At 38.3% G+C, this 26,791-nt stretch overlaps 1 long non-coding RNA gene across 1 annotated transcript in view; it reads left to right on the top strand.

Moving 5' to 3' along the window:
- LOC139076058 (uncharacterized) overlaps positions 1 to 26,315 on the top strand; it is a 39,083-nt gene extending 12,768 nt beyond the window's left edge. The window contains exons 2-3 of the long non-coding RNA XR_011527289.1: positions 22,795 to 22,930; positions 23,922 to 26,315. This is a non-coding gene — a long non-coding RNA (uncharacterized lncRNA). The remainder of the gene's footprint in view (positions 1 to 22,794; positions 22,931 to 23,921) is intronic.
- Positions 26,316 to 26,791: the final 476 nt, after the last annotated feature.

Below are 26,791 nucleotides of genomic sequence, written 5' to 3'. Positions count from 1 at the left end.
AGTTGCCATTTTATCATGATCTAAAATGGCGTAAATACATGGGTCCATTCTTTAGATTTTCATTGATCAATATATTTACCAAAACCACAGTGATTTAATTACCATGACCTTGCAGTACATTTTGGAATTTGATTGGACGGCTTGCCTCATTGTCAATGTTCTTGACTCCAAGTGCAAAAGGAGATCAAAATTGATAGATCGTATAACCCTTTGTTGGAAAAGGGATTACAAAACCTAAAATTATCTCTTGAATATAATGAGAGATCCTTATGTGACCAAGAATGCATTCAACCTAAGTATCAGGGGCAGCTACTTGAATCCCATTCTCATTCTCCTTGCAGGATGTTTGGTCCATCCAAATGTTTGCTAATCCTTATTCCACTCTAGACTAAGTCGACTGATTCTTTCCAGCATCTTCTCTTTTGTTTCTTATTCATATTTATTTTCCCTCTTCACATTAGAAATATTATTTTAATTCTTTCATTAAAATTCTTTATTTTTTTGACATGCAATTCACGTACTATAAAATTCACCTGTTTAAAGCATACAATTGAATCCGTTTTTAGTATATTCACAGATCTGTGCGACCATAACGAAACCGAATTTTAGAACATTTTTGTTTCTCCTAAAAGAAACACTGTACCCATTATCAACCACTCTCCAAGCTCCCACCCAACTCACCCATCTGAGCAACTGCTGATTTACTTTCTATTTTTCTGATTTGCTTTTTCTGTACATTTCTTATAAATAGAATCATAAACTACACGACCTTTTGCGTCTGACACCTTCCTTTATGTCACGTTTTCAAGGTTCATCCATGTTGTAGCAAGTATCAGTTCTTCATTATTTTTATGACCAAATATTATTCCATTCTGTTGATGTATCACATTTTGCTATCTATTCATCAGTTGATGGACATTTGGGTCCTTCACACTTTTGGGCTATTATAAATAATGCTACCATGAACATTTATGTGCATATTTTTGTGTGGGCATATGTCTTCAGTTCTCTTGGATATAAACCTAGGAATGGAATTGCTGGGTCATAAGGTAAATCCATGTCTAACTTTTTGAGGAACTGCCAAACTATTTTCTAAAGAAGCTGTACAATTTACTTTCCCATCAGCAGTGTATAAGAGTCCCTGTCTCTCTACATTCTCATCCAAGCTTGTTATTTTCTTTTCTTGTTCAGTTTTTTAAAGGTGTGCTTTTTTGTTGAGGAAGATTGGCCCTGAACTAACATCTGTTGCCAATCTTCCTCTTTTTTTTTCTCCCCAAAGCTCCAGTAATAGTTGTATATCCTAGTTGTACATCATTCTAGTTTCCCTATGTGGGATGCCGCCACAGCATGGCTTGATGAACAGTGTGTAGGTCTGCACCCAGGATCCCAACTAGTGAACCCTGGGCAGCCAAAGAGGAGTCCGTGAACTTAACCACTTGGCAACAGAGTTGGCTCATCTTTTCTTGTTTTTTAAAATTATAGCCACCCCACTGGGTATAAAATGGTATCTCATTGTGATTTAGAATTGCATTTCCCTGATCGCTAATGATGTGAGCATATTTCATGAGCTTATTGCCCATTTGTATATTTTCTTTGAAGAGAGGTCTATTCAAATTCTTTGCTCATTTTTAAATCAGATTATATTTCTTTTTATCGATGATTTGTAAGAGTTCTTCATATAATCTGGAACTAGACTCTTATCAAATATATATTTGCAAATCTTTTGTCCCATTCGGTGGATTGTCTTTTCAATTTTTTGATAGAGTCCTTTTGTGCTCAAAGGATTTCAGTTTTGGTGAAGTCAAATTTATCTGTTTTTCCTTTTGTCTCTATGCTTTATTTGTCATTGCTAACAGATTACTGCCTTATCCAAGATTATGAAGATTTATACTTCTCTTTTCTTCTATGATTTTTATAGTTTTAGCACTTACCTTTTGGTTTCTAACTCATTTAGGGTTAACTTTTGTATAGAGTGTGAGGTGGAGATTAAATTACATTCTTTTGCATGTGAATATCCAGTTGTCCCAGCAGCATTCATTGAAAGGACTTTTCTTTGTTCATTGAGTTGTCTTGGCACAATTGTCCAAAATCAATTGCCAATAAAGGTATTGGTTTATTTCTGGACCCTGGTTTCTATTCCGCTGATTCATATGTCTATCTTTATGCCAGTGTCATACTGTCTAGATTACTGCAGCTTTGTAGTATAGTCTAAGTTTGTTTTTCTTTATCCAGATTGTTTTGGCTGCCAAGGAGGAGTGACATCAGTATCATGGTGGCATAAGATGTTTCTCATTTTTGTCCCCCACCCCTAACAAGAACACTTCATCATCCATCCATGAACAAAAGCCTTTGTAGGAGTTGCGGGATCCAGCACTGATCTCCAAGGGACCTGGGAGGAGTCTCGCCCACATGTGCACTGGTAATAGGCAGACAGACCTTGGTCCTGGCTATTAGTCCTATAGTGACCCATGAGCCAGCTCCAGTACCTCTCAAGTGTGGTCTGGGAGCTCCTGGAGAACACTGACTTTGACAATCACTGATGGATGAGAGAGCCTTTGTGGAAGTCCAGGTTTCCAGAGGAGAAGTTCCAGCAATCTGCGGGGGCAAAAAAATGGGTTTGCACGGAGTGGGTAAGAGAAATAGCTTGACTTTACCTGCATCACCCCCTAACCAAGCCAGCACAGCTTCAGACCAAAGGAAACCTTCTTGGCCTGTGATTTCTTCTCTAGGAGGAAGGAAGAGCCTATGAGTGAGCATTTGGCTTCCCCAGTTGTGTGAGACACTGCCAAAAAGGCGCATTTCCCATCCAGAATACTACATCGGGAGCTCCATGACTTGGGGGCAGGAAGAGTCTGGGAGAGCAATAGATAGGACTCACAGAGGGCATTAAAGGGACATGGATCCTACCAACTGTGCCATGGACTCCATGAAGAAGCTTGCCCATAAGCTGTTGTGATCACCAATGGATCACCCAAACTGGCCCACAGGCACTACCAACACCCTATGTGCCTCACCTACTTTCCCTCTATGCCCAATGGCAGGCTCCCTGTGTGCCTTCCTGAGGGCCATGGTGAAAACCAGCCATGGAAGATAGCTAGCGACCACATGCAGAAAGCAGACCCAAAACTGCAGACCAGAGAGAGATCACACACTTGAGCTGTAGGGCCACCTTTGGGAAAACAAAAGAGAGACTATCAGCACTTGGCCTGGTACATTGCAGAATCCAGAGAAGGCATACAGGCTTAAGAATTCTGCCATAAGAGGGAACAAAAAGCACGGAGTGGGTATATCCATAGAAGGTCTGAGAAATTCTCAAAATATCCAGCAGGGCTAATGGCAAGTATTTACCCATGAAGGGATGGAAGATTAGTTTATTGACTTGCAATCTTCCTTCTTTTCTTAATATAGGCATTTACAAGCATACATTCCCCTCTAGGAACTACTTTTGCTGCTTCTTGTAAGTTTTGGTATGCAGTGTTTTTGTTTTGTTCACCTCAAAGCATTTTGTAATTTCCTTGTGATTTCTTCTTTGGCACAATGGAATGTATTATTTAATTTCCTCATATTTTAAATTCCTCAAATTTCCTTCTGTTATTGATTTCTAATTTAATTCCATAGTGGTTGGGGAACATTCATTTGTGATTTCAACCCTTTTCAATTCATTGAGGCTTGTTTTATGGCCTAACACGTGATCTATCCTGGGTAATGACCCACAAATACTAGAGAAGAATGCACATTGTGATGTTGCTGGGTAGACTGTACTGTTCGTGTCCGTTGGGTTTAACTGGTTTACAGCATTGTTCAAGTCTTCTGTTTCACCATTGATCTTCTCTCTACCCATTGTATCCGATGTTGAAAGTGAGATAATTTAGTCTGCAGCTAGTATTTTTGAATTGTCTATTTCTCCCATTAATTCTGTTTTTGCTTCATGCATTTTAGGACTCTACTGTTAGATTCATATATATTTATAACTGTTATATTTCCCAAGTGGATTGATCTTTTTATCATTATAAATGTCCCTTTTGTGTCTATCACAATTTTTTGTCTTAAAATCTATTTGACTGGTGTGATTATAGTCACTTTAGCTCACTTTTGGTTACTTTTTGGTACATGGTACATTGTATATCTTTTTCTATCCTTTTACTTTCAACTTATTTGTGTCTCTGAATGTAACATGTCTTTTATAGACAGCATAGAGTTAAATCATGTTATTTTGTCCATTCTGCCACCTTTGCCTTTTATTGGAGTGTTTAATTTAAATGGTTAAATTTAACATGATTACTGATAATATAGGATTTATATCTGCCATTTGGCTATTTATTTTTTATGTCTTATGTGTTTTTGTTCCTCTCTTCTTGCATTGCTGCCTTTTTTGGTCTTAAATAGATATTTTTTAATGTACCATTTTAATTCCTTTGTCATTTGTTTTACTATATTTTGAGTTGCTGCTTTTAGTGGTTGCCTGGGGGTTATAGTTGACATTTAATTTATAACAGTCTGGATTAACACCAACTTAATTTCAAGAGTTTATGAAACCTTTGCTTTTATATTGCTATGTTCCTCTCCCCCTTTTTATGTGCTGATACTCTCATACAAATTACATCTTTATACATTGTATGCCCAACAACACAGACTTACAATTACGGCCTTTGCAATTCTCTTTTAAATGACATGGGAGAAAAAAGTTATAAACATAAAGTGTATTTATACTTTCTTTTCCATTTAGCTCTGTGGTTACAGTTACCAGTGCTCTTTAATTATTCATATGGATTTGGATCACTATATACTGTTCTTTCATTAAAGTCTGAAGGTATCCTTTTTGTAGTTTTGTGGAGCAAGTTAGCTAGTGACAAATCGTCTCATTTTCTTAAATATGAGAATGTCTTAATGTCTTTGTCATTTTTGAAGGATAATTTTGCTGAATATACAATTCTTGGTTGATCGACATTTTCTTTTAGCACTTGGAATATGTCATCCAATTGTTTTCTGGCCTCCAAGGATTCTGATGATAAATCAGCTGTAAATCATATTGAAGATACTTTGTATGTGATGAGTTGCTTCTCTCTTGTTGATTTCAATATTCTCTCTTGAAATCTCTCAACAGTTATATTTTAATATATCTAAGTGTGGACTTCTTTGGAGTTTGTTGAGCTTCTTGGATGTGTAGATTAATGTTTTTCATCCAATTTTGGAAGTTTTCTGCCATTATTTCTTCAAGTATTTTTTTGCCCCTTTCTCTTTCTCTCCTCTCCTTCTGAGGCTCCCATTGTACATATGTTAATATACTTGATGGTTTTGCCCATGTCTCTGAGGTTCTGTTCATTCTTTTTTCGTTCAAACTGGATAATATCAATTGACTTGTCTTAATGTTTGCTGATTCTTTCTTTCGTCTCCTTAGATCTGATGTTGAGCACCTCTCACGAATTTTTCGTTTCAGTTACTGTCCTTTTCAACTCTAGAATTTCTATGTGTTTCTTTTTTGTAATTTCTGTCTCTTTATTGATACCGTCTATTTTTCAAGACATCATTCTCTACTTTCCTTTAATTCTTCAGATGTACTTTCCTTTACTTCCTTGAATAAATTTTTAAAAACTGATTTAAAGTCTTTATATCATACACACAACATTTGAGCTTCATCAGGGACAGTTTCTATTGATTGTTTTTTCATGTGTATGGGTCATATTTTCTTGTTTCTTGCATGCCTTGAAAATTTTTGTGAAAATTTAACATTTTAAATGGTATAACATTTCAACTCTGGAAATCACATTCTCCCCTATACCCAGGGTGTGTTGCTGTTACTATTTTTTGTTGTTATCTGTTTGTTTAGTGACTTTTCTGAACTAATTCTGTGAGGTCTATATTCTTCATCATTTTTGACCACTGAAGTTCCTGATCAGTTAGATCAGTTGTCAGCTAATGATTGGACAAAGATTTCCTTAATGCCTGCAACCAATAAGTCTCCCAGTTATTGCTAAGGGCCTTTTGTGCTTATTGGGGCATACCCTCCATATTCAGCCAGGAATTTGACAACTCTGTCTTAGCCTTTACTCACTGCCTTTTCAGAGCCTCAGGTTCAACCTGATGTGAGAGCTTAGGGCTTTAGGGCTTTCCTAAGCATGTGCACAGCCCTGGGCATACTCCCAACTCTCCACATAGGTGTGGACTTCTAGATTCCCAAGAATATCTCACAGCTTTTCAAAGCTCTTATGAACAGCTTATTCTCCAGATTTTCCTTTCAAGCTTTCTGAGTAGCTTATATTTGCCCCAACTTTTATTTATTGCCTCAGGCAGCCACAAAGTTAAATGATTGCCTCTCAACTTTTTTGGCAAACTCCCTTGGGGAAAAGAACCTCTGGAGTGTGTGAGCTCAGAGGCAGGTCAAATAAAGACAGCTTTGCAAGTGGAGTCTTCTAAGGAGACACGGTTCTCTGAGAATGAGATTCTGAAAGAATTCAAATCCCATTCTGCCCCCTCTGGTGGCTTCCCAACTGCTAGTTTTCACTGTGATTATGAGCTGTTGGTTTTTCAGGCTACCATGGAGCTGGAGAGTGGGATGAGAATAGGGCAAGTTAAAATGCCACAAAACTTGCTCTTTTTGTTGACATTCAGCCACACATCTTGAATAAATACTCTCTAGATTGCTGTAAGTTTTTGATTAATTTCCAGAGTTCTGAAAAATTCTTGCTGGTTCCTCCTTCCTTTTATGAAGGAGAGAATTTTCAGAGGTCTTACACCATCATTTTCACTGATTTCATCTCTCTAAAATAAATTTTATGGTAGTATAAATTTTCACTGTTTCTAACATGGGAATCAATATGGAAAAGCTAAAAGAGGAGCCTGTGACTGTGTATGATTAAAACCATCTAGATATCAGCCCTAGGGAATAGTATCTTAATGGCCGTTTTTTTAAAAAAAATCATAGATTTTCTTCCATTTTCCACTACCAATCCACACTATATTTTGCAGTCTCTTCTTCATCCATGCATACACTAGGATCCTTGCTGCCAGTGTCATTCCTGGACTCAAGTACGTCTACATGGACAGGCATGTGCAGCTCCAGAGTGGTCCTGTAGGGAGGCTGGTCCACAAGTGATAGTCACTGAATTTTAAAAGAAACTTTACATGGACTCCTTTACAACTTTTGGCATCAATAAGCAGGAATTTCTGGGAGTAGGAAATGCACCATATTATCCATTGTGAGTGTAAAATGGAGCCCTCCTTTATCTTTCCCTACTCCTATGTTGTATAGCAGCACACTGTCAGTCTGGTGAGGTTTTTTATATTATACAACCCCCAAAATTTCACATGCTTTTATGAAGCTAACAATTTACTTAATTTCTAGCACTTTGTCTAAGATAGGTGTTTATTTTGACAGTAGGAGGCAAAAATTGAATTTATCACTTTATGACTTATCTAAACATGCTATGTTTCTGATACGCAAACAAGTTATTAGGGGGTGTTATCATCATCTAATAACTTTAGGTGTGGTAAATATTTAGAATAAGTAAAATAATATTCTGAATGACGTGGTTTCAAAAATTGTGTCACAATATGTAATAAATAACATTGCTAATTATATTTTAAGGGCAAAATTTAAACTTCCAAAAGCATTCCTTGTTATTTAGCAATGATTTTTATTTTTTTCATGCAGCCTTAATGAACTGAGATCATCCAATTTAATCTTGATTAATTGCAGCCTTCCAAATGAACATTTGAAACTGTTCTAGAGGCCGAGAAAAGAAGGTCTGGCATCTTTCATTTCCACTGCACTTTAATTTCCACTGTTACTTGGTTGAAGCACTTGTGAACTTCTCTGAGATTAAGGTTGAATTTTTCTAGCAGGTTTTTGTAGTGTCTGGATTCATTTTCCAGTATTACATCTGGTACACTATTGGAAAGATTGAACACAAGGTAACTTTTACAAATGCTACCAGAATATTTTCCAGTTCTGAACATCACATATAACTTCTACTATGATAGGCTACCAAAATTTCTTTAGTCACCTTGAAGTCAACTTAGGATAAGAATCAAAGAAAAATAGAGCTTACAAGATTGCATTGGCCTAGAAAGTGAAAATCTGAGGATAAACAACATAAAGTTTCTATCATCACATGCAAAGAAAATACTCTGTGCTCACTTAGGCTTCTTTTCCAGACTTTCTCATCTGAACCACAGACTTTTTGGCATTCTGGTTTATGGTTTAGTACTTCCCGCCAAAGAACAGTATATTTATTTTGAAAGGAGAAAATGTGCTTCACGATGTAGGAAAAAGAGAGCAACTAAAATGGACTGAATTCTACTCTCATTTTAGGTACTTTCATGTTTCTCATTTCAAATTGTTCCTATCTTAGTCTGTTCAGGCTGCTATAACAAAATGCCACAGATAAGGTAGTTTATAAACAACAGAAATTTATTTCTTACAGTTCTAGAGGCTGGAAGTCTAAGACCAGGGTGCCAGCGTGGGCAGGTGAGGGCCTTTGTTCTGGTTCTAGCCTACACTTCCTCACTGTGTCCTCACACAGTCCAAGGGGCTAGGGAGCTCTGTGGGGTCTCTTTTATAAGAACACTAATCTCACTCATGTAGCTCCTCCCTCATGACCTAAGCACCTCTCAAAAGCCCCGCCTCCAACTACCATCACCTTTGGAGGTTAGGATTTGAACATATGAATTTTGGGGGGACATAAACATTCAGATCATTACAGTTACCTACCTGTTGACTAGCAGAATGGCAATTTTATCCAACACTTTCATCCATGGGAACTGTGTTAAATTGGGTGAATAAGATTTGGTCTCTGGATATCAGCTTAAAAAGACACAAGTGGGATTGAGTCTTTCATAGTATAAGGTCCTCCATAATTTTAACACAATTGCATAGCACTCCTATAAAATTTTTATTGACCTTCATTTCATTTTGACTACAAACTTATATTCTTGAAGTGTGCTGGTAAACTAGCTCTCTGGGCAAAAAAAAAAAAAAAAAAAAAAAACCCAAACAAATAAATCTTATTTGTAGCATTTGTCAATTTCCATGTTCTAAACATTTCTATCACAGCTGATTTCAAGCTACCAATGCAGTATTGGGAAGAAGTACACAATTGCTTATCTGGAGGCAGTACGAGTGAGCTACAGAACACTATTCTATCTATTCTTAGCATTGTTTCTTCAGAGCTCAATCCTTACAATCTCTCTCTTCTGTGAATCTCTGAGAAAACTTGGAAGTGACCTCAATCTACTAACTTGAGGCTAGATTGGAGTGTCTTTTTGCTCACACTTCTGTGGAGGCCTGGGGACCTTTAGATCTCCTCTGATTTCCAGGATGCAGTTAGCCAGCCCCAAATGACTGGCTTGCATGAGAAAGAGAACTATGTCTGTCCAGGTACGGATCTTTGGGGTAAATATATTTTTATTATTTACCACCTAATAAATACTCCTTAATACAAACTACTGAGATTTTAATCAACAAAAATAAAATGTATGTATCTTCACATGAAAGGTCAATCTTCTGTGGATTAGGTGAGCTAAGGCTATCAGATATAAGTGGACAATCCCTAACTGCAGCCTACACATCCTGGGGTTTATTCATTGGTAGTTTCTTGAATGTTTTTGGTGTTCTTATCTACACTTGAAACCTGTTTCCAAATTGCTCCCAGATTATAAAAGTACTAATTGGTAATGCTCCTTTTTTGGTTCATTGACTCCTGCATTCTCTATCAATTGTTGGTATCAGTTAAAATGTGAACATACTAACTGTACTTTTTTTTTTGAGTAAGATTTTCCCTGAGCTAACATCTGCTGTCAATACTCCTCTTTTTGCCGAGGAAGACTGGCCCTGAGCTAACATCCATGCCCATCATCCCCTACTTTATATGTGGGACGCCTACCACAGCATGGCTTAACAAGCAGTGCCATGTCTGCATCCGGGATCCAAACTGGTGAACCCTGGGCTGCCCAAGCAGAACATGCAAACTCAACTACTGCACTGCCAGGCCAGCTCTTAACTGTACTGTTTTTAACAAATATAACTTAAGCAGTGTTTCCTTAATGGGGGAGCCTATTTTAAGCTGTTACAACATCAGTGACTCCTGGTATTAAACAAGCCTAGATTAAATTTTACACCAATTACTGAATTTAGATTTTTGAATAGCCAGCATATGACTAGATTGTCAGGTGAAAATGAGGCTTGTTGAAACTGAAACTAAAGAAAATGTGTTTCAGAATTTAACCCTTCCTCTTTGTTATGGATATACATAGATACACATCATTGGGTATATATCTGGGATATGAAATAGGATAGTATACAAGAATCAGCAAGTGCATTGGATATAAAACTAGAAGTTACATTTTACTTTTGAGTGTTTTCAAGGATATGAATCAGTTATCTGTAATTGAATGGGTGTAACCATGTGTTTGCATATGTGTGTGTGTATGTGTTTCTGTGTTGGATTAAGAGAAGTAAGGGTAGAAGCAAAGTGAATAAAAAAGTCAGAATAGGCCCTATATCCTTCCTTTTGTTATTCTTTAGTACTCTTAGATGCTCCCATATTACTGTCAGACATTTGTGTGAGAATTGTCTCTTCTGAGTTCAAGTTAGACATGGGAAGCTTGGAGAATCTGGGAAATTTCTGACACTGAAGAACGTCAGTATATTACGAACTTGTACCCATAAGACAGTAATATAAACACTGAAAGGAGAAAGATAAGGGAAACTTTAGTAATTTCCCAAAAAAATCTCTATGGACAATTAACTAAAAAGTTTCCATTTTCAAAGAAACAAGAAACACAAACATTGGAAATTCTGTAAAAGTGACAGTGCAGAAGAATTTAAGAAATGTTTTAAGGGATCATTTATTCTTTTGAGTCTGATTTTTTTCCCTCAAGTAATAAAATTCTGACTAGCCTTTAGCTTTTCTTTCAGTCTTGTTACAATGGAAAAGAAATGTATAATTTTATGTAATTGGCCATTTCTCATTTTTCCCCAAATAGTTTGATTTGAAAAAGTCACATATCCCTGTACATACTCCTTCTTCAGTTGTAGCATGTGCTCAGCTGATTCACATAGGTGCTCCTCGTTTCCTCTCTTTCTTTTCCCTTAAGGATCCATTGACTTTTCATGCTTGATTATGCTCTTGTTTGAAAAATGCATAAGTAAATTTATTTGTGGAGCTATTACCCTTTCTTTACCTTCTTCTTTTTCCTTTTTTGCTCTTTTTTTCCCCAAAAAGCTAGAAATCTATCCACTTAGTTTGGCAACAACTCTAGGAACATCAAAAAGTAAGCTAATAGGAGTAGCTAGAGTGATGTCAGCATCAGGGTGGAGTGAGCTTGCCTGGGACTCTCTCCCCTCCAACATACAACAAAAAGGAGCAACCATATTCCAACAAAAAATATCCTAATAGCACAGGAATCCTCAGAGACTCACAGCAGCCAAATGATGGGGGGCAGGGAGGCTGGAGCCCCCCTCGGTGGAGCTGGAATGGGGTAAGAGAGAATTTTGCTTCCTCCCCTAGAGACTGGGATCACTGCCAGGGGAGGCTCTGTGAGGGAAGGAGTGGGGGATTGCACATCTGCAGGATCACCCAGGACTCCCTAGTGCCCTTGCAGCTTAGAGGGAAGCCCTCTAATGGGGTGAAAGCTTTCATGTGGGGTGACCTCATCAAGCCAAGACCCCAGGAGATGAGATAACGAGAGCTGATCAGGAAACCCAGGTCTGCATGCAAGAGAAAGTGTCTCCCCCCTCTAATCCACACTGTGCCCTGCCATCTCAGCTGAAGGGAGAGGGCTCAGAATACACAGCTATCAACCCCCATCTAGTGACAATAGGCTGTAACTGCTGCAACCAAATAATATCACAAAGGGGAAATAGTGTTCTTCTGACATCCGGCAATTCATTAAATCTCCAGACCAGAGGGAAAACAATAAATAACCAGAATTATGTACTGAAGACTCAGAAATAAGTAAACTAAATAACAACGAATTCAGAATAGCTAACATCAAAAAACTCAATGAGGTAAAATAAAATATAGAGAAACAATTCAATGAGTTCTGGAGCTACTTCACAGAAGAGATTGAAACTATAAAGAAGAATCAATCAGAAATACTAGAGATGCAAAACACAATGGAAGAGATAAAACAAAATACAGATTCCCTGAATGCTCATGTGGACAAAATAGAGGAGTGAATCAGCATAATCGAAGGTAGACATGTTGAATGGTTCCAGACAGAGGAGAGAGAACTAAGACTAAAATCAAATGAAGAAAATCTCCGAGAAATAGCTGACTCAATGAGGAAATGCAAGATAAGAATTATAGGTATCCAAGAAGGTGAAGAGAAGGAGAATGGAGCAGAAAGCATGCTCAAAGAAATAATAGCAGAAGGGCCGGCCCCGTGGCCGAGTGGTTAAGTTTGTGCACTCCGCTGCAGTGGCCCAGGGTTCAGATCCTGGGCGCAGACATGGCACCGCTTGTCAGGCCATGTTGAGGCAGCATCCCATATGCCACAACTAGAAGGACCTGCAACTAAGATATACAACTATGTACCAGGGGGGATTTGGGGAGATAAAGCAGAAAAAGAAAAAAAAAGATTGGCCACAGTTGTTAGCTCAGGTGCCAATCTTTAAGAAAAAAAAAGAAAAAATAATAGCAGAGAACTTCCCAAATCTAGGGAGTGAGAGAGAAATGTGTGTGGAGGAAGCTTTCAGATCTCCTAGATTTGTCAATGTAAAAAGATCTACTGCAAGACATATAGTAGTAAAACTGGCAAAAATGAATGATGAAGAAAGAATACTCAGGGCAGCAAGGCAGAAGAAAATAACCTACAAAGGAACCCCTATCAGACTTTCAGCGGATTTCTCTGCAGAAACCTTATAAGCTAGGAGAGAATGGAATGACATATTCAAAACTTTAAAAGATAAAAATCTTCAGCCAAGAATACTCTATCCAGCAAAAATATCCTTCAGATATGAAGGAGAAATTAAATTTTCCCAGACAAACAAAAGCTAAGGCACTTCATAGCCATGAGACCCCCCCCCCAAGAAATCCTCAAGAAGGCCCTCATACCTGAAAAGAGGAAAAAAAGGAGGAAAGGGTCACAAAACACAGAGTAAGTAGACAAACAGATAGAATCAGCATAGGATAGAAAATATTCAACTATAGCATTAGCATAAAGGGAAGGAAAACACCAAAAACAAAGACAATCTTGTCACTTTAACCACAAACTCACAACACAAGTTGGAATAAGATATGAATAATAACTTAGGAGGGGAGAAGGAAAGGGACTGAATCAGTTTAGACTAAGGAAATGAGAGGCCATCAGAAAATGGACTACGTTATGCACGAGATTCTGAATACAAACTTCTGGGTAGCCACTAAACTAAAAAGCAGAACAGAGACACAAAAAATAAACAAGGAAAAAACTAAGAAACACAGCATAAGAAACTGCAGAAGTCAATGGGTAGACCAAAACACACTGGAGGAGAAACAAAGGAAACTTGGGAAAACTGGAAAATGAGTGACAGAATGACAGCGTTAAGCCCACATTCATCAATAATCACCCTCAATGTAAAAGGATTGAACTCTCCAATAAAAAGACAGAGTGGCAAGACGGATTAAAGAACAAGATCCAACCCTTTGTTCCCTCCAGGAAACACATCTCAGCTCCAATGACAAATATAGGCTCAGAGTGAAGGGGTAGAAGATGATATTCCAAGTTAATGGCAAACAAAAGAAGGCAGGTGTCGCAATACTTATATCAGACAAGGTAGATTTCAAGATAAAGCAGGTAAAGAGAGACAAAGAGGGGCAGAATATGATGATCAAATAAGCAATCTCAAATTACACTTAACTGAATTAGAGAAAGAAGAACAAACAAAGCCCAAAGTCAGCAGAAGGAGAGAAATAATAAAAATCAGAGCAGAAATAAATGCTATTGAAACAAAAAAGGCAGTAGACAGGATCAATGAAACAAAGAGCTGGTTCTTTGAGAACATAAATAAAACTGACAAACTCCTAGCCAGACTTACAAAGAAAAAAAGAGAGAATGCTCAAATAAACAAAACCAGAAATGAAAGAGAAGAAATAACAACAGACTCCACAGAAATACAACGGATTATAAGAGAATACTACGAAAAACTATAGGCCAACAACATGGATAACCTAGAGGAAATGGATAAATTCTTAGACTCTTACAATCTCACAAAGCTAAGTCAAGAAGAAACAGACAATCTGAACAGACCAATCACAAGGAAAGAGATTGAAACAGCAATCAAAAGCATCCCAAAGAATAAAAACCCAGGACCAGACGTCTCTCTTGGGGAATTCTAGCAGACTTTCAGAGAGGATTTAATACCTGTACTTATCAAGCTATTCCAAAAACTTAGGGAGGATGGAACACTTCCTAACACATTCTACAAGACCAACATCACTCTGATACCAAAGCCTGACAAGGACAGCATGAAAAAGGAGAACTACAGGCCAATATCAATGATGAAAATAGATGCAAAAATTCTCAAAAAAGTTTTGGCAACCAGAATTCAGCAATACATCAAAAAGATCATACATCATAATCAAGTGGGACTCATACAAGGGACATAGGAATGGTTCAACATTTGCAAATCAATCAATGTGATACACCACATCAACAAAATTGAGGAATAAAAACACATGGTCTTCTCAATAGATGCAGAGAAAGCATTTGATAAGATCCAACAGCCATTTATGATAAAAACTCTGAACAAAATGGGGATAGAAGAAAATAACCTCAACATAATATAGGCCGTATATGACAAACCCACAGCCAACATCATGCTTAATGGGCAAAAACTGAGCGCCATGCCCCTGAGAACAGGAATGAGACAAGGATGCCCTCTATCACCCCTCGTATTCAACATAGTACTGGAGGTTTTGGACAGAGCAATTAGGCAAGAGAAAGGAATAAAAGGAACCCAAATAGGGAGAGAAGAAGTGAAACTCTTGTTGTTTGCAGATGACATGATCTTATATATAGAAAACCCCAAAGAATCCGTTGGAAAGCTTTTAGTAATAATGAACAACTATAGCAAAGTTACAGAGTACAAAATCAACTTACATAAATCAGTAGCATTTCTATACTCTAATAATGACCTAACAGAAAAAGAACTCAAGAACACAATACCATTCACAATTGCAACAAAAAGAATAAAATACCTTGGGGTGAATTTAACTAAGGAAGTGAAAGACCTATACAACGAAAAACTATAAGACTTTCCTAAAGCAAATGGATGACGACATAAAGAGATGGAAAGACATTCCATGCACATGGATTGGAAGAATAAACATAGTTAAAATGTCCATACTACCTAAAGCAATCTATAGATTCAATGCAATCCCAATCAGAATCCCAATGACGTTCTTTACAGAAATACAACAAAGAATCCTAAAATTCATATGGGGCAACAAAAGACCCTGAATTGCTAAAGCAATCCTGAGAAAAAAGAACAAAGCTGGAGGCATCACAACCCCTGACTTCAAAACATACTACAAAGCTACAGTAATCAAAACAGCATGGTACTGGTACAAAAACATGTGCACAGATGAATGGAACATAATTGAAATCCCAGAAATAAAACCACACATCTATGGACAGCTAATCTTCGACAAAGGAGCTGAGGGCATACAATGAAGAAAAGAAAGTCTTTTCAACAAATGGTGCTGGGAAAACTGGACAGCCACATGTAAAAGAATGAAAATTGACCATTCTTTTTTACCATTCACAAAAATAAACTCAAAACAGATCAAAGACCTAAAGATAAGACCTGAAACCATAAGGTTTCTAGAAGAAAATAGAGGCAGTACACTCTTTGACATCAGTATTAAAAGGATCTTTTGGGACACCATATCTTCTCAGACAAGGGAAGCAATAGAAAGAATAAACAAATGGGACTTCATCAGACTAAAGAGCTTCTTCAAGGCAAGGGAAAACCAGATTGAAACAAAAAAAAAAAACCCTATTAATTGGGAAAAAATACTTGCAAGTCATATATCTGACAAAGGGTTAATCTCCATCATATATAAATAACTCACACAACTCAACAACAAAAAATCAAACAACCCCATCAAAAAATGGGGTTTCTCCAAAGAAGATATTTCTCCAAAAAAATATCTCTAAAGAAGATATCCGGATGGCCAGTAGGCACATGAAAAGATGTTCATCATCACTGATCATCAGAGAAATGCAAATCAACACTACACTAAGATGTCACCCAACACCCATTATAATGGCAAAAATGACCAAAGCAAAAAGTAACAAATGTTGGAGAGGTTGTGGAGAAAAAGGAACCCTCATACACTGCTGGTGGGAATGCAAACTGGTGCAACCACTATGGAAAACAGTATGGGGATTTCTCAAAAAATTAAAAATAGAACTACCATATGACCCAGCCATCCCACTATTGGGTATATACCCAAAGAACTTGAAATCAGCAATTCCAAAAGTCCCATGCACCACTATGTTCATTACAGCATTATTTACAATAGCCAAGACGTAGAAGCAACCAAAGTGCCCATTGAGTGATGATTGGATAAGGAAGATATGGTATATATATATATACAATGGAATACTACTCAGCCTTAAAAAAGAATGAAATAGTCCCATTCACAACAACGTGGATGGACCTTGAGGGAATTATGTTAAGTGAAATAAGCCAGATAGAGAAAGACAATGTCTGTATGACTCCACTCACATGTGGAAGTTAAACATGTAGACAAAGAGAACAGATTAGTGGCTAACAGGGGAAAGGGTTTGGGGGGTGGGCACAAAGGGTGAAGTGGTGCACCTATAACACTACTGACAAACAATAATGTACAACTGAAACTTCACAAGGTTGTAAACTATTATAAACTCAATAAAAATGTTTTAAAAAAATTAAGCTAATAGCCTTATGGAAAGTGCTATATTATAAATTGGGGAGGAAACACGAGGAAGCAGATTAACTTAGTGCCATTAATTAACCTGATTTTGATTAAACCTAAAAAGCATCTCCTATAACTATTTTGAGTGGTACAGCATGACCAGTAAAAGGCAAGGCAGAAATGTTCTGATTGGAGGAATCTAGCTGGCTTCAAAGCTCATTCTTAAAAGGCAGTGGTCCCCAACCTTGAGTGCACATTAAAATCCCCTGGGATGCTTTTAAAATTCTGATTGCCAGCCTTCCGGTTTCTGTTTTAGAATGCAGAGAGAAGGGTGTCACACACACTCTTACAACAAAAAGAGATGAACATACTGCAAGTTCACGGCTTTTCTTGAACCTATCAGAGAGTTGAGGTTGCAGGGCAACCAACTAGTCCAAAATATTAAGAAAAGACAGGTGCGTGCAGGGACACACAAGACCTGATCATTTGCTTCCTTGGGGCAGATATAGTAAGAAGATACAAGAAAGGAGAATTCAGCTAGCATAGGTAACAAATTGGTGGAGGATGAATGTAGGCTGGCAAGACATTGTGGAGCCCCTGGGGGCCACAGATGTGGGGACAGTCTGGCTCCCTTGCATATTTTTATCCACAGATCCCAACAGATCCAAAGAGATTGGTGAGAATTCTGACAAGGCATTCTTGATGGCCCAAGGCTGGGGAGAGGGACAACAGCTGCTGTGTGATGGCACAAATTTCCACCTGGCCTCTTCTCTCCTATATCTCTTATGAGACAGAGCCTTAATCTGCCTTATAGCACTAGTGTAAGCCAGTTGCAGATAGGGGAGGAAAACAGGAAAAAAATGTTATCACTGGAAGAAGGGGCAATAATAGCTGGGAGTGAAGCAGGAGCATTGGGAAGTCCACATCTCTAAGACCCAGTGGCACAGTGCCTTCCTAAGACTGAGTCTTAACTAGAACAAAATAGAACACCCCCTGCATGCCCTCCATCATCAGGTCAACAAGGTCAAGTAAGAAGTAAGACTGGAATCCTGCGGGGACTGTTGCAAGAACGTGAAGACAGACCCACTCCGAGAGGTAACACACAGGGGATGATGACGAAAAACCTTCTGGCAAACCAGCTCCCACACCGCCAAGCTAGTACTGAGAAATTTAAAACATATGGTTCACTGAGGGCAAGCATGGCTTCCACAAACCCTACAGCCAGACCAACATCTGATGATTAAAACAAACCCCACACTAAAGGCCTAGAAGAAGGAAAGGAGTGCTCATTTCCAGGTATAAAACCTATTTACTTCAGCCTGTGCTATCTTTCACAGCAGGCCATTTTTAACAAAAAATCACGATGCATAAAATAGGTAAGAAGAAAAAACACACTGCCAAGAAACAGAATTGCCCTTTGTTAAGTATGACGTAGATATTGAAACTTTCTGACCCAGAACCTAGAATAATAACATGTGCTGCATTAAAAGCTCTAAGGGAGAAGTTGGACAGCATGTAACGTCAGATGCAAACTTTCAGCAGAGATGTTTAACAAATGGAAATACTAGATAGTGGACACTCAGTAACAGAGATCAAAAATGCCTTTGACTGGCTCATCAGTAGACTCGACACAGATGAAGAAAGAATCAATTAACTTGAAGTTAGACCAACAGAAATTACCCTAACTGAAACACACACAAACCCAGTAGCTGCAGGGGCTGAAGGTCAGAGGAAGGGTTGAGCAGAAAAGGACAGCAGGAGAAGATTTGTGGATGATGAAACTGTTCTGAATCAATGACTTTGGAGGTGGAAATATGACTTTATGCACTTGTGAAGACCCATAGAACAGTATGACACAAATAATGAGGTTTTCTTTTTGTAAATTAAAAAAAAAATTAAAAGGAGAAAAGAATCCTGATTTTCAGAATAATTAATCAGCATATCTGGGCATGGGGCTTTGGCATCAAGCAGGTGATTCCAGTATGGATTTTAAAGTAGAGAACCTCTGCTGGAATTGCCATTTGTGTTGGTGAATTTACTATAGTATAAGCATTGGTTCCTGAACTTTATTGCCCACTGAAATCACCTGGGAACTTTAAAAAAGAACAATGTCTGTCTCTCATCCCCAGGAACTCTGATTGAATTTGTAAGACATGATATGGCCATCAGGGATTTTAAAAGCTCTCCTGGTCATTCAAAAGGTGATTCTCTCCTGGTGCAGCAAAGCTTGGGAACCACTGTTCTAGTGCAGGGATTCTCAGACTTTCACCTGCCACAGAATCGCCTGAAAGGCTTCTTAGAACAGATTACTGGGCCCCTGTCCCATAGATTTGGATTCACTAGATCTCAGCTGGAGTCTGAGAATTTGCATTTCTAGTAAGTTCCCAGATGATGCTGTTGGATGTTGGCAGTCCTTTGACAACGGCTGGTCTTAGAGCAGTGCTTCTCAATTATTACTGTGCAGAAAATCACTGAAGTCAAGATAAAGATTCTGATCAGTCCATCTGGGGTAAGGCCTAAGATTTTGCATTTCTAACAAGCTCCCATGTGATGCTACTGGACTGAAGACCACACTTTGAATAGCAAGGTTCTGTAGAGTCTTGCACAGCTTATGGAATAAGTGGCAGCATTTGGTGATTTCTGTGTAGATTTAAAGATTGAGAAGTACTGCTCTCGAGGTTGGTGGGTGTTAAGTATTGTATGCTCTGCAACCTGACTTTCTGTTAGCAGTAAGTTTTGATCTATCTCCCAGAAGACAGACTTGCTTACCTCGGTGCATGACAGTTTATTAATTCACAGTGAAATATACAAAAGTACAGAGTCAGACCAGTACATCAGGGCAAGCAAATTTCTTTGTAATGTGGAAAATCACAAAAAGGCAACCTATTGGAAGATGGCTTAGTGAGTGAGAAACACAATGAAAGCGTTCAAATGGTTTTACAAAGTGCCTTTCAGATTCTGATTGGGTGTGTTGGTTTTATCTAGTATAATAGATCTCTCGTGGGCACACCTGGTCATAGGTGAGTTAATGCCCTGTGAATAACTGCCTGTGGGTCAGCCTCCTCCCCCTCTCCAGTCAGTTGTCAAGAAAGTGAGGTCATCTATTTTAGAACACATTGGTTTTTTCCTCCCAAGGCTGGTGTGGGTGTGGGTAGCTAAGTACTGCAGACCTCTCTTTAATATAAAAACCCTAGATGAAAATAAATAATATTATCATTAAATAGGTAGTGATAAAGTCAAGCTTCTAGCAAAATAAAGCCAAAAGTAAATGAAAGAGTGCTTACTCTCAGCATTTAAAAAAATTAAATTTTAATTTACCGTGACAAAGGTAAAGAAAAGAAAAAATGACCTGCATATCTTTCTGTATTTGCATATTCTAATCCATCTTTACTTTTTAAATGGAAAGGACAGAAAGAGGGCTCTGTTTGCTATAGAAACCAGCATTCTTTGACAAGCTTAGAGTGTCTATAATGAAGCACTTCCAAAGTCAGCAGAGCTTTTCTCTCTCTCGATGAGGAATCAGTATGAGCTTTCCCATGTTTGGGGTCTTGTTGACACTGTCCGAGGGAAACATCTAAGGCACTGGGCCAAATTATTTAGGAAAATTGTGGGGCTACTTTAAGAGCATTAGCAGGTCTTAAGTTTAGGGACATAAACAGTAACCTTGATGAATGATCGTAGAATTTGCCTCTGCCCATATATTTAATGTATGCTAGAGTCAACTAACATTTTACTTTTATCCTATTCTTCTATCAAAATAAATACAATCATGAATTGTGAAGCTTGATTACAATATAATAAACATGTAAAATTCAAGGTATTGCTTTTTGAACAGCTTAATAGGACTTTTTGGGGGACAAAATAAAAGTGTATTATGGATCTCATTAAGTCTCATTAAATTTTACTGTGGAAGCAAAGCTTTGCCTTCCCAGGTTACATACTGGCCACAAATATTGATTAGGATTTTCAACCTGGCTGCACAGGATAATTACTAATCCTTTCCCCTACCTCTACCTCCATTCTCCTTCAATTGGTCTTGGTAAATCCTGGACATTATTGTTTTTTATCATGAAAATAAATGTTCTTCAGATGAGAGGGAAAAAACCTTAGTAAATGTTTAAAGGACAGTTAACTATTTCACGTGTTTTAATATGCAAAGGACACCCCTCCTAGCAACTGTGATTCAGAAACAATTTAGAACGTACGTGTGCCCTCATAGTTCCACTTTGGCATGTTTATGATTTTGCAAAGATACGACTCTAGCAATGCCAAGAGGCTACCATGGCGGAGGACGTGTGTAGTAGCAATGAGGCCTCCAGATATTTAGACCTGGAAAAGGCAGCCTGAGGGAACACATGAAGGAAGGTAGATAAGACCCATTGTGCCAATCCATCACATTAGTCTTTCTCTTTGTAAGTCTACAAGGTTTCTTGTGTTACAAGGAATTAGTAAAGTCTGATAATGACCGAAATGTGAATACTAATATAAAGGAAAATTTAAGTCCTTAAAATATTTCATGACTAATTCTTTCTATTAAGTAGAGCTGTGGACATGATTGGTTTACAGATAGTTCTGGTACACTGAGGATAATGAATTGTCTAACTTGTGGCTACTTGGATTAGGAGAACATATCAGAGCGTTCAGGTCCACAGTCAGGAAATGCTCCGTAGGACAAGGTGAAGTTGCAGGGCTAGCTTCTGTATTATAACATCGCCAATAGGCTAGCATTAAAGAAATGGCAGAATTGGAATTGTCAGTCAAGGAAGTTCCTTCTCTTCCACTTCCTATTTTACAACAAAATTCCGTGCTTTTTATTCGGCAGTAAGAACTCACTCTGTGAGGTTTGTAGAATCAAGCACATAACCAGCTGAACAGGAACCAGCAGCTAACCACAAACAATCTCCAGCACCTTTCCCAGTAACGGAACTGCTGATGTTCCCCTGGAGCACGTTTTGCAGATGCAAGATTATTTCAACAGTGTGAGCAACAGTATCTGAGTAATAATAACCAGAAGAGAATAATCCTTCACAATGCAGTGGCAGCCTCCAGCTGGTTCTGACTTCCCCAAAGCCTGGTATAAGCAAGAGAAAAACAGGTGTAGCTCCAGTTTAATACACAACAGCTTGCAGACTAGGAATTCTCTTATTTTCCGTTGCAAATATACAGAATGTTTTGTGGTTAGTGTCCTTAATTTTACAGCTCAAAGATTGCGGTGTTGGTGTCAGAAGCAGAAGTAGCAATATCTTGGGCACATGAATATTTTTCTACAGAGTACAAAGAATTCAAAGGAAGGCAATGGAAAATGAAGTGAATTCTGTGTGAATGCATGTGTACATGCGTACATGCTTGTGTATTATAGAATTCTTGGTCTCAGGGATGTACTGTTTTGTGAAAATCCTAGTAGTGATGGGAACATATCTGAAGACTCCAAAATCACCAGGAAAACAAGGCAATCAAACAGCAGCTATGATGGGCCTACTGGTGGCAGTGGAAAAAAGAATTGCAATGCAGTTGACCTAAGGCACATTTCAATTGATGCACCAAATCTATGGGCTGCAGGAAAATAATACATAAAACACAAGGCTCCTGACTATGTCAGGGATGATGGGGTTCAGTCTGAGGCCTTCAGACAGGAATTTCCTGCAAATAATGGCTGTATTTCAAATCAAAGAATAGAAATCTTCCCAGATACCAGTACAGAAGGGACCACTGTCATGTGATAGTTCTTCTGTCCCATTTGCATACAGATATGCCAATGATGTCAATACTACCCAAGGGCGAATCTACACTTTGTGCTACACGAAGCTTATACAATTTGGGGTGTCTTCTTTTTAAAAAAGAACATAAACATATACAACTTTTGGAAACTAAAATATTTACTTAGTGAACACATTCCTCCCCCCTCCCGCAGACTTGGAGGAGCCTGGGAAGCTGAGGGGTTCTGAAATGTAAGCTTCCTTCACTTCTTGGTGATTCTACCACTGGTACCACCACCTTGGAAAATGACCTACTGTCTTACAGAATCTTAAGCCAAGTGAACTACCTAGGTAAAAACTAAGCTTCATTTTAATAAAGCATGAATGTGATAAGATTTATTTTTAAATTATTTAAAATAAAAAAGTCATTAGTTCTCAGCAGCCAATGACCCTTGGGGGAAAGATAGGAAGCTTGCTGAATTTTAGTACAGGATGCACAGTGCTGACTTTGAAGCAATAACAAAAAGATTTCAGCAATGTTCATGTAGCTGTGTGTGTTTGCAATAAAACCCAGCAGAACTTACATGGTGCTACTACACGCGGAGCACGGTCTAAGTTTTTTGTATGTATACACTAATTCGTTTTAACTCTGAACAAATGATTCTTTTGGCGCTTCCAATATCCCCTGTTTTGTATGTAAAGAAATAGAGGCATGGAGAACTTAGTAAGTTGCCCACGGGCAGATGGTTACTAAGTGGCGGAAGGTGGATTTGAACCCAAGCAGTCAGCTTCATGCTCTCTGCTTTTTACTGCCCTGTATTCTGCCTTTCTCCCTGGTGCTATGTCAGTTTGGTGCAGCGGAAGGCCAGCATTACCTGTGCGTTGTGATAGTCCAGACATTTCCCTGTGTACAATGATGATGTGGGACACACCAGAAGGCCAGTGCTCTCTCTGTGTGCAACAACGCTCTGTTGCCAGCACTAGCCAAATATCAGACATTGGAGGTTGGTGCAGAAGCCTATGAATTAGCCCAGTTGAAGACGACAAACCATTTAATGTATCTAGGCCTTTATTTCCTCATTTGTCAAACAAGGGTTCTGGAAGTACTATTTTTAATGTCTTTTCTAGGTCTCATGTGCTGACAAAATTTTTGCATGTGATTGTGAAAGCCCAATTTGGCATAAATGACCATATTCTAAAAATACTTTAGACAATGATGCTTCCTAATAGAGTGCGCTGTGCCACTTGAATGGATGTGTTCATACTAACATTTATTCAAAGCATACTATTCCCACATGAGATTCTAAGTATGCTAAAACTACTAATTCATTTAATTTTCCAGTGGTCTTATGAGGTAAGTAGTATTCTCAACCCTATTGGATGGCTACGGAACCTGAGGCCTAGAGAAACGAAGTCTGTTTCCCTACAGTACCCAGTCACAAATGGAGAGCCGGGACTCAAACCCAAGCCATCTGGTTGTAGCAGCTGCTGTCCTACCATCTATGCCTTAGTGCCAAAGGGTTCATTCAAACAAGTGGTGCGTCGACAGAGAAAAGGAAGTTGAAAACGGTTACCGATTCTGGAAAAGGAGATGTTCTGAATGCTGCTGGGTGTTTAGACTGCTGTAAAGAGGAATGGCACGCAGGCGAGTGTTGTTGGAGATGTTGCAGGAAAACAATACTTGAAATATTCACTGAGAAAAATCCAGAAGAGGTGGCTGAAAAGGACCAGCAGAGGAATAATAATCATAACTAGTACTGATGAGAATAATATCTGATATCTCTGTTTTGAACTTATTATGTATGAAGTATGGTTATAAATGCTTTACATATATTAACTTCTGCCTCCCAAACACACTATAAGGTAGATATTATTATATATCCTATTTGCCAGTGAAGAAACTGATGAAAAGAGAGTTTAAATAATTTTCCCAAGGCAGGCCACTTAGGTAGAAGTTTTTAGTATTGAAAAAAATATATTTATCACATACCAGTTGCTGGAGTAGGTGCTGTAGATTAAAAAAATGAAAGCAAAGACATAAAATTCTAGTCAGAAAAGACCAGCAAATACATGATTTGAGGGTGCCTAATACAAAGCTGCTTTTTGATGACTGAGCCAGATGAAGAGATGACAGCACAGGCAAAAGGAGGGGAAATACAGAACTTACCTTTTAGGGGATCAGCAAGTGGGACGAATAGGTGGAGTGGGCTGCCTCAAATTAAAGCTAGAAATGCAAGTAGAGTCTAGCTTATGGAAAGGTTGTGAGCCAACCGTAGGAACACAAATGATTCTCAAAGACTTCAAGGAGCTGTTTAAGAGTTTTAATCAGGGAAAGGCAATATTGAACGTGAAAAATGATGAAGCCTAAGTAAAGGAGGGGTCATAACGAAGAAGGTCATAGGAGAGGGGATAAAAGATACTAGGAAGATAGAATTGAAAGGACTTCAGGATAAATCAGATGTGGGATAAAATAGGGAGAGCATAAAAGATTAATTGAGTTCCTGATTAGCTGGTGATGCTGTTGTCAGGTGAGAGTGGCATGGGGAAAGCAGGTGAGAAGCCCAATGTACACAGGCTGAGACCAGAGGTGTTTGGGAGACACCTAAATGGAAACATCTGGTAGGCAGTGGCTCTTGAGGTGTGAAGATCAGAATGCTTGATTTAAGAGTCATCATTCCACAGGAGAACGTAAGAACTGTCATAGAATCTGCATAGAGTGAGAAGAGAGTGGATGGGACAAACAGGGTCCAGGTGGTTAAGAGGTAGCCAGGAGAAAAAACTGAAAGAAGAGAGTGAGTAATAATCTCAAGTACCAGAGAGAGAAGAAGAATTTGAAACATATCCATTGATTCAATAATTAATTTTATATGAAGGCCTAAATGCGATTTATGTGAATTGTTAGGTAGTTATATAAACTTTACACAGATGTTTGGAGAGAAATGAGTTAAAAGTTATTATAAGTGGTGCACTAACCTACACCATAGGATTTGGGGTGATAATCCAATCTCACAATTGTGCATTATCCATAACCTGTATCTTCAAGGAAATAGGAAACAATTTTTGATATATTTAGATTGCAAAGATAAGTAAACATATCACAGACTACAAATTGGATAAAACAAATTATTTTGGTCTTTATCAGGTGTGGGGGCCTGGAATTGACCACCCCAACATATGTCTCTTTGGCATGATTATTTAGCGCTGGTTACCTTGCAGACAGGAAAGCAACTGAAAAGTAGAATTTACTTACCCTTTGTAAGAGACATTTGCATTTGTAAGAAAATCTCCATCTGTAAAGATATCTCCCTCTCTACCAGGAAGAAGAGGCCGATGACCTTATCTCTAGAAACTCTTAATCAATGCCAAAGGCAAGGACTTAAATCTGCATTTTGTTTACTGTACTTGTGTGGTCATCTCCCATGATCGACTCCCCCTCCACCCCCAACATCCTCCTTTGTTGTTAGCTGAGATGATATTTAAGGTGGGGGCTTCAGCCATTTTGGTGAATTGCTCAGCTTGCCTGACCCCTCCCATGTATACATGTTATAAAGCTTTGTTTAATTTTCTCCTGCTATTCTGTCTCACGTGAATTTAATTCATTCTCCGGCCAGACAAACCCAGAGAGGGTAGAGGAAATGTCTTCCTCCCCTACACAGGTTTACTACATTTAGTTACTAGACAAGCTACCTTTCCCAAATATAATGTGTGTATGTGTGTGTGTGCTTTAAGAAAAGCAATGTTTATGATAGACACACTAAAATAGTTCATCTCTGGTATAAAACAAATATGGAATAATGCCTTTGGTTACTCTGCTGTGAGGGTGAATAATTAGATGTCTGTGGTTAGTGGAGACGTCCACAACCACATCATATAATGCATCCACTGGGTGTTTTCTGCTGTTTCTGTTTTTACTGAAGATTTTCCAGTTTCTTGGGCAAACATAAGGAGACACATTAGACTGAATATGTTGTCCTTCATAAAGCCATTTTGGTTATGTCTAAGCGCTGGTGTTGAATAGCAATGTCAGATTAGTCCATTCAGTATTTTTCCAGTCAGTACAGCAAAGGCTGACCTATTTAAAATTTTCCTAGTAAGCCCTCCCCCCTTCACTAAATTGGGTTGGATTTGTTTGCAGAAGTAATAATGTTAGAATTCAGCCCGATAGTCATAAATGGTTTTTGTTGCATTTGCATAGGAAATCTATTAAGTTTA

Source organism: Equus przewalskii, chromosome 15 (assembly GCF_037783145.1).
Source record: "Equus przewalskii isolate Varuska chromosome 15, EquPr2, whole genome shotgun sequence".
Classification (NCBI taxonomy): domain Eukaryota; kingdom Metazoa; phylum Chordata; class Mammalia; order Perissodactyla; family Equidae; genus Equus; species Equus przewalskii.
Note: the sequence above shows the minus strand (reverse complement) of the source record. Positions and strands in the feature narration are given on the sequence as shown.